Source organism: Lissotriton helveticus, chromosome 1_1, assembly GCF_964261635.1.
Source record: "Lissotriton helveticus chromosome 1_1, aLisHel1.1, whole genome shotgun sequence".
NCBI lineage: Eukaryota > Metazoa > Chordata > Amphibia > Caudata > Salamandridae > Lissotriton > Lissotriton helveticus.
Genome location: NC_136057.1, coordinates 80,957,949 through 80,967,801, shown reverse-complemented (window position 1 = coordinate 80,967,801; position 9,853 = coordinate 80,957,949).

The following is a 9,853-nucleotide window of genomic DNA, read 5'->3' as shown; positions in this document are numbered from 1 at the left end:
GAGGTTTCGTTCAAAATCATGAGCGCTCTACTGTTTCATCGGACGCGAATAATTGTTTCGACCAGCGAAATGCGGGGTCCGATAAATCTGCACAGTACCATGTGGACGATTATTATGTTGAGCATGAGATTGTTGCAGACGACCGTTACTAGGACAGCCATCGACAAAGAGAGGGAGTAGTGTCAGTTCCGGTTGATCAGAGAGGGCCTTACGTCGCGGTTGCCACATCTGGCGTAGTTGAGCCTTTTCTGTTGGACACTGGTGCAGCAAAAAGTTCCATCATGCATTCCAAACTCCCTGGCGCACCTTTGTCTGGCTTAACGAATGTTTCCATTGGATTCTCTGGCGCCCCTGTTAGCAATCCTGTCTCTAGCCCTTTGTCCCTTGCGATTGGTCCTCGTGAGCTGGAGGCTCCATTGATTCTATCCACTGGGTGTGGTGAGAATCTTTTGGGTCTGGATTTGTTAAAACGGTTATATGCGACTTTGTATTGCTCTCCTGAAGGAGTGGAGCTTACGTTAGGTCAGAGGGTTATCTCTCCTATATACCTATCAATGGATAAGTTCCCACCGGAATTGAGTTCTCTTCCTGCGTCTTTATGGGCAACAGGTCCCAATGATGTGGGCCTGTTAAACATTCCACCCTATGTGGTCCAGTTGAAAACGAATGTTCGATTACCACGTATACCTCAGTATCGTATCTCTCTTGATGGTGAGCGAGCGATATTAGCGATCATTTATGACCTGATCGAAAAAGATGTCATCGAAGAAACTCGGGGAAATGTGTGTAATAGTCCTGTGTTACCCATTTTGAAACGAACCGATCCAACTAAACCTCCTGTGTACCGTTTTGTAATTGATTTAAGAGAGGTAAATAAAATAGTGATCCCACAGTTTCCTGTGGTGCCTGACATCACAGCTTTGTTAACCCTGATTCCAGCTTCTGCCTCCTGGTTTACGGTGATCGATCTGAAGAATGCGTTCTTTAGTATTCCGATCGCTGGGGAAAGCAGAGACCTATTCGGATTCTCATTAGGTGGTCGCAGTTTTAGGTTTAAACGTGCACCACAGGGCTACTGTGAGAGTCCATCGATCTACAGCCAAGCCCTTAAAAGTCAACTTGATGCATTTGTGTTACCGACGGGTGCGGCTTTGATCCAATACGTTGACGACCTATTGGTGGCTGCAGATACCGAGGCTATTTGCAGATCTGCTACAGTATCATTGTTGCAACATCTATGTGACCTACATCACAAGGTGTCACCTTCTAAGCTGCAATATTGTTGTCAAGAAGTAACCTATTTGGGTCACTTATCGTCAAAAGAGGGGAGAAGGTTGACCCCAGAACGAATTGCAGCAATTGCTCGAATGACTGTGCCAAAAACTCAGAGAGATGTACGTGCCTTTCTAGGTATTACGTCATACTGCAGACAATGGATTCCAAATTTTTCATTGTTAGCGAAACCATTGTTAGCCCTCACGTGTAAGGATGTTCCGACTCCTTTACCATGGACTGAAGAGTGTCAGAAAAGTTTTTCTGAATTACGTGATGCGTTGTGTTCGGCTCCTGTGTTAGGTACCCCTGACTACAGTAAGCCGTTTACACTATACGTTCACGAGAGGGATGGTTGTGCGTTGAGTGTCTTGACGCAACAATTTGGTGACAAACAGCGTCCATGTTCATACTTTTCTTCGACCTTAGACCCAGTAGCTAGAGCATTGCCGAGTTGTTTAAGAGCAACAGCGGCAGCTGCGGTGTCCATTCGACAGTCCGCAGGTCTGGTCATAGATAATGTGCTTACGGTGATGGTTCCGCATGCAGTTGACACTCTCTTGAATCGAACAAAAACTCAACACTTGACGAGTGCAAGGTTGTCTGGGTATGAGTTAACCCTTTTGGCGAGTCATATACGGATAAAACGTTGCAATGTGTTGAACCCTGCAACATTGTTGCCGATCGGCATGGAATCAGGTGATACAGTACCACATGATTGCTATTCAAGAACTGAAGAAGAGGCGAAGGGTCGTATTGACCTGAAAAATACTCCATTGGTAGATCCCGATGGTACTTTGTATGTTGATGGTTCATGTTTTAAATTGCCGAATGGTGATGTGACAACCGCGTATGCTATAGTGACATTGAGTACGGTTGTGGAATCTGCGAGATTGAGTCAGAATTCGGCCCAGGCGGCTGAATTAATTGCACTGACAAGAGCGTGTGTGTTGTCCAGAGGAAAGCGAGTGAATGTGTTCACCGACAGTCAGTATGCATTTGGCGTAGCGCATAGTTTTGGTCGATTGTGGAGAGAAAGAGGATTTTTCACGTCGCATGGCACGAAGATCCAACACGGACAGCTCGTGAACGACCTTTTGGATGCACTTACATTGCCTAAGCAGGTGGCCATAATTAAATGTAGTGCGCATCGGAAAGTGACAGATGATGTGGGCCGTGGTAATGCATTTGCGGATGAGACTGCTAAGGAGACAGCCAGAGATCTGACAAATCGAATGTATGTTACGAGCTCAGTGAGATGGCCAGCGGAGACTAGCATGTGTGAAGACACAATTGAAAGTGTGAAGGAAATACAGAACGAGGCCACTGAGATGGAAAAGACTAAGTGGAAAGAAAGCACGGGGAAGTTAGACGGGAATGGATGTTGGGTTGACTTGTCACAAAAACAGAGATGGATGTTACCGGATGCATATGTGCTTGCTGTTGTTACAATGGCCCACGGCACGGCACATATTAGCGCGAAAGGCATATGCAAGTTGTTGTCTCCTGTATGGAAGAATGATGGGATTACTAAGTGTGCGGAGAGAGTGGTTAAGAACTGTATGGTATGTTTGATGTATAATCCTGGTAAGGGCACCCCCACTCCACCTGGTCACTTTGCTCCCCCTACATGTCCCTTTGAAGTTATCCAATTGGATTTCATCCATATGGAGAGATGCAATAATCTGAAATATGTTCTAGTTGTGGTTTGTGCGTTCTCCAGATGGATTGAGGCCTACCCTCTTAAGGATAATACTGCCCTGTCAACAGCAAAAATCCTGCTCAAGGAATATTTCCCTAGGTATGGAATGCCACGGATTGTATGGTCAGATAACGGAAGTGAGTTTGTGGGAAGTGTGATGAAGAGTGTGTGTCGTGGCCTAGGCATAGTCCAAAAATTTCATAGCGCTAATCATCCTCAGTCAGCAGGTTTGGTGAAAGGATATAATGGCACCCTGAAACTGAAACTTGCCAAAATCCAGGCAACGACTGGTTTATCGTGGCCGGATGCTTTGCCTTTAGCTCTCTTATCGACCAGGGCAACCGTGCACTCTCGAGTAGGGCTTAGCCCATATGAGATTGTGTTCGGCCGTCCTGCGAATATTTGGGGAGTTCCGAGGCCTAAGGAGTTTAACAGAATTGAATATCCAATGTTGATTGACTATCTTTATGATCTGACTGCTAAATTGAGTTTGATTCATCAACAGGTCTTTGAAGCTTTACCGGCACAAACTGAGGGACCTGATCATCGGCTCCAACCAGGTGACTGGGTGCTTACCCGAAATTTTGGACGAAAACGAAATCTTGAGCCAAGGTTCGTGGGTCCCCACCAGGTGTTACTGGCAACAAGGACGGCGGTTCGACTGGAAGGCAGAAAGCATTGGGTGCATGCCACCCACACCAAGAAAGTTCCGTTTCCTTTGCCAGCAGATGCATGGATCAAGAAAGGAGTCGCCTCGACAGAGACCAGTACGGTCCCGGGCTTTATGCCATTTAGTGATGCTCAGCCTGTAGAAAACGGTACAGTCCGATCAGACATTTCTGTCGAATCATTTAAGATAAGACCTTCGTCAGCAACATTGGAGAGTTCGAGTTCTGAACTATTACCTGAACACTCGAATCCTGCTTTGCCATTTGAACCGTTGTTTGAAGAGCAGACTCAACCAGGAAGAAGTCGATATTTTCTTCGACCGCGCAATAAGGACTAATAAAGTTTCTTTTTTTTTTTTTTTTTAATTAGCAGTATCACCTTACTGTTGCCATCAACATTGTGGACATTTTATGTTATATGTGTATTTTCTTTTCCAGTACAGCTAGAAGACTGATATTAAACTGAATGCTCAAGTAGTTAGAACCTTCCATCTGGGTTGACCGTAGGGCCGTGCGGGTACTTTCTTCTGTTTAGCAGGTTTCTGACACTAGGTCGATTCCTTTGTCGGTTTCTGGGAACTCCTGGAAATTGATAATCGCTACTCAGAACAAAGTGCGTCAAGAACGTCACGGACGTTTTTTTTTAGAAGATGGGGTTTTCTAAGCTGTCGGAAATAGAGAGAGTAACGGCGCAAAGATCTAAATTGCATAAGATGTTCCGAACAAAATATTTCCTGTTACAGGTTTTTATATTATTTCTAACTGTTTCTATGCTATTGGTGGGTGGAGTGTACTTTGGGAGTCAGTTACTATTGGATACCATTTCACCTACCTCTCCTTCTCATGATCTAAATTTTGTTCCCACTATTTCTCCACATTCTTTCCATCTCCTACCCCAACATGAACAGGTTAGACGTGCGGAATTTATGAACAATTCCTTTGTTCAACTCCTACATCAGCATCAGTTGGTGGTGAATACCACTAATTGTTGGGTGTGTGGGTTAACAGTCCAGCCCAAACTGCCAAACCCATGTCTTCCCCGGACCGGAAACAAGCATCCTGGGACCGGTTTCTGGCATTTCAGCCGTCATCAGTCAGGCTAGCTTGAATCCAGTGGCAAAGTGAGCAAGGGACTCACGTCTGAGCATACCCTGCCAACTTAGGGCAAACAAAGCGATACAAAAAGGGGGTGATGGACGGAGCGTTTGAGCGTTTGAGCAAACCAAACACTCACCCCCAGTCAACTGATCTGGGTTTAATCCATCACCATTCTTTAACTCACTCCGCCACCCCAGTTCAGACATGTTATGTTATGTTAATGACTCTTTTATCGCGCATGACTCACCCAGGGGCATCTCAGCGCTCACCAGGAAAGGGGGGAGATCCTGTGGTCAGAAAGGTTCAGAACAAGCAAGTTTGTACTAGTGTTTCCTAAAGGTCAGGTAAGTTGGGGATTTTCGCAGCGTCACTGGGAGGGAGTTCAGTATTTCGGTGCTATAAATGAAAATGCTCTACCGCCTGTGCGGGTTAGCCGTATCCGGGGAATGTTCAGGAGGGCAAGAGCATTTGATCTTAGGTTGCACGCGCTTGCGTGCTTGAAAAGTTTGTCCCTAAGATAAGCTGGACCTTCACTTCTTAGAGCCTTGAAAGACAGGCAACAGATCTTGAACATGGCGCGTTTTTGGATTGGCAGCCAGTGCAGTTGTCTGAGCAAGGGGAGGGAAGAGGTTCCAGGGGGGTAGTTCAGGACCATTCTGGCCGTGGTGTTCTGTATTACTTGCAGCTTTGATAGGGTGGTGATTCCTACCTCTGCCAGCAGGGCGTTACCATAATCCAGCCTGCTTCCTATCATTGCCTGCACTACAGTTCTGCGGTGCTCCAGAGGTAGATAGGGAATAATTCTGCGCAGTAGGCGTAGATTGTTATAGCATGATCCTGCAATGTTTTTCACATTTTCCTTCATATCCAGTTTGACACCCAGTTGGATTCCCAGGCTTTTTACTGAGGTAGAAGGTGTTGGTGCTGAGCCCAGTTGGGGGGGCCACCAGTCTGGAGTCCAAAGGACTGCGGACTTCCCTAACAGAATTAGCTCTGTTTTCCCCGGGTTGAGTTGTAGTCATTGCTCCCTCATCCAATTTGCGATCGCCAGCATACCACCCATAAAACGTTGTTTCTCTTCAGTGATGTTTTTACCAATTGGGAATAGTAGCTGCGTATCGTCGGGGTAAGAGATAATCTCAAAGCCAAAGGATTGAATCAACTTGGCCAGGGGAGCTAAATAAATATTAAATAGGGTGGGGCTAAGACATGAGCCCTGTGGTACCCCCTTATCCTGTAGGATCTTCTTTTTGGAAACAAATGGGCCAAGCATGATAGTTTTCCTTTAGGAAGTTTTTCAGCCACTGTAGGGCAGTGCCACTGATACCACACTCACTTAGTCTCTCCTCCGCTAGCCTCCTATGAGATATCATATCAAAGGCCGCGGAGAGATCTAAAAGAATCAAGATGGAAGAGCTCCCGGCATCGAGGGTACGTCTTAGTGAGTCGGTGACCGCCAGCGTAGCTGTTTCAGTGCTGAAACCCAGTCGAAAACCTGATTGGGACGGGCCAAGTATGTTATTTGCTTCCAGGTATTGGCTAAGTTGAGTGTTTATATTTGCTTCCAGTAGTTTCCCTAGTAAGGGTAGCAGAGATATCGGCCTATAGTTACTTAATTCCAATGGGTCTGCGGATGGCTTCTTCAAGATCGGCCGCACGACGGCTTCTTTCCAAGCCCTCGGGAAGAGACCAGTCTCCATTGAGGCATTAAAAATACATTGGATCATTGGGGCACAAAATGGGGAGACAAGGGCCATCGTACTAGGTGGACATAGATCCTGCGGGGACCCGGATTTGGCTGCTGATAATAGTTTACTTGTCTCTGCCAGTGAGACATGATTGAATTTACTGAGCATAGCACTATTCGTTGTGGGGGGGGGGATTCCGACTCATTGTTTAATTGGATATTATTTATATACACAACTGGGAAGTTTGAGTAGATTTTAGCGATTTTTTCATGAAAAAGTATGCAATAGAGTCACATCATTCCTGGGATTCTGATGGCAATTGCTTGCATACTGGGGAGAAAGCGAAGCGAAGCGAAGACATGGACACTAGAGTCAAGCTATCCTGGCTGATGACGGCTGATAGCCAGAAACCAGTCCTAGGATGCTTGATTCTGGTCCAGGAAAGACATGGCTTGGCAGTTCGGACTGGACTGTTCCCATGAGGCACAGGGTCAAGGCTGATTTGCATATGGCCATGTCTGAACTGGGGTGGTGTGGAGTGCAAAAAAACGACGGATTTAGGCCCATATCTCTGTACTGGGGTGAATGTATGACATTGTTCTGCATTCTGTCCATCAACTGTTGTTTTGGCGGGATCTTAAAAGCCTTTCATCCAGAGTAGCGTTCATCTCCCTCTGGCTATAGCTATAACTCCACAACCCAGCAGGCTCCAGCCCACTGGTCTTGCAGGCAATACAAATGGGGAACAAATCCATGTTTTACAAAGGAGACTAAAGTGGAACAAAATAGACACATCCGCCCTAAACAGGTGGAAAAAACGATTGGCCGAAAACAGCTGAAGATTTCACAAGTGACAATTCCCTGAGAACTGGATTAAACTCTCAACCAGGTATATAATCTCTTAATAGGTAAACAAAGAAGGCACCCCCAACATTCAGAGAAAGGTCTTGTTGTCAACTCCAACCTCGGTGCAAAAAAGCAGAGCAAAGTAAGAGGTTACTTAGAACTGCCTTATGCAACCACAAGCGAGAGGGAAAAAACGAAACACTCCAAAACCTACTTCTAGCAAGGAAAACACACAGAAAAAATGTCTGGGATCATAAAAGGAAACAACAAGACTTCGAATGGCTGCACGTCTTCACTTTGCTGACTCCAAGCAAACAGGCGGAATTCTGGTCGTATATTAACAGGCTCTCAGGGCACAGCCATGATCGACGCAATATGGTCGCCAGTGACAAATGGATAAATCATGTAACTTTACTATACTTTGCACCCCCTAACCCGCTGTGATGTATTCCTATAGGTCCTGTATCGATCCCCCTATTCCTGACCCTGGTCTGGTTAAATAAGTAACTAGCAGCCATCCAACGGCGCAAAAACCCGTTATCTGATTAAGCCACACCACGGCACAGAAGCGCGTTATCTGATTAGGTCATAACGCATGCCATCTAATTAGGCAAGCACTATTCCTCCAGCCCCTGATAAGGCATACGGAGTTCTCAAAACAAATCAAACCTGCAGCAACCTGGGAAAATCCCATAGCCATTGTTTTGATTTCACCGAGAACTTCAGTAAAGAATGTGCGAACGAACCCGTTCGTATGACATCCTTATTGACGTATATATGTCCATCCTTACGTCAATCTCGGCACCTTGCTGGTATAAATATTACCGACATTGCCTTAAGCAAACACACGCGGTGGTGACGAGATTGGAGCAGCGAGACTTGTCGAGGAGCCCAGCTGAAAGCAAAGCCCACAGACGCTGCCCCGCCTTCCTGACGCGCTGAGAAGGAGACGCTGCCTTTCTCCTGCCGAGAAATCCAGCTCCGGCGCTTCCAAGCAGCCCTTGCAGGCAGCTGGAATATCAAGACCAAAGTCGAGAGATACCAGCCCTCCAGACTTCTAGGTCCCAGGTACAGAACTGAATAACCCCTTGCAGAGAATTCTTGAGTCAGTCCCTTGGCAAAACAAACTTAACTTAAACTGCTACTTATCTACTCCCGCCCACGTATTAGGCTTAGGTCAGGTACACCGGGGTAGGCGTAGTTAGAAGCACCAGTGAAGTATGATTAGTCAAATGTATATATGTATGTATCTATTTTATCCATTTTAAATATCATATGGCTAAGAAACCATATCAATGCTTCTACAGTATTATTTTATAATTCTGTCTTTACTGTATGCACTTTACTTAACCATAAGTATCGCAATAATATCGATCCATTTCTCTTGTATGAGAAAAGAGACTGATCAATAAATAACATCTTTTATTGAACATGCCCGTCTCTTCCTTTTCTCTACAATCTGGTGAAACTAAGAATGCACTGAACTGACTGAGTAAAATAAGTTGTCTTTTGTTTTCACACGACTCTAGAGATACACTCTTGATTAGGGGAGAGCAAAGTTGTCATGTTCTATGGTTGTCAGAAACTAAATCCCTTCTTGTCTATCCAGGGAGGTTAAAATCCTCCTTGACTATTCGAGAAAGTTTCTAGTGAACTCTGAGCTAGCTGGCAAACACAAAACTTTAAGTCTAATATCGACAGTAGAAGACCTAGTTAACCTATGCCCTAGGTCTATACTATTGAAGGTATTATTCCAATGCGCAGAGCCTATTGGGATAATAGGAACTACACTACATGGCGCCCAACGTTTGGATAGGCGATAAAATTAACGCAAGACATTAGAGTAACTCAGTCGTGCTTTTTCACACAGAGCACCTTTTTTCCCATAAAACTCCAAAGACGTCTGGAGTGGGTGAAAGGTTAAATCCGCCAAACCTCGCAGGAGGAGACTCCTATGTACGGTTCTTGGTATATTCAACGTTGAAGGATACACTGTTCCAAAATATTGTGCATCTAATCTTTGTTTCCGTGGAAACCTGATCTGTAAATAAACAAAATCCTCTTGTCAGCAAAATGACAGAGAGTGAAGAAGAAAGGGAGACAGTTAGAGTAGCAGCTGAACTCATAGCGGCTGATAATACTCTGCTGGAAAAGGACCCGGATATAAAACTCATCCCGGTCAACATAAAAAAATCTATAACTTTGAAACTTATAGAAAATGGACTGACACCGAGAGGTGGCACAGTCATATTCGTAATAGAGGCACACGAATATCGGCAGACAGAGGTGTTCTATTCATGGATAAACTTTCCAGCAGCAAACGCTGCAACAAAGGACTTCCACTATTACAAAATAGAGGAACCTCCTAGTGAGTACACTCCTTTCGAGGAGGTGGAAGTACCACTCAAATTCCAAGAGCACCTGCTCTTGTTTAATGGCGCCCTAAAACATAATAATCACATCACCAGGCTCGGTCCACTAGGTAGACCAGGAGCGACATGGCCGGTCCTAGCCGGATACACACCACATCCAGACATTGAAGAAATGCCTGCACCAGAACTTTTAGTACAACTAAAACA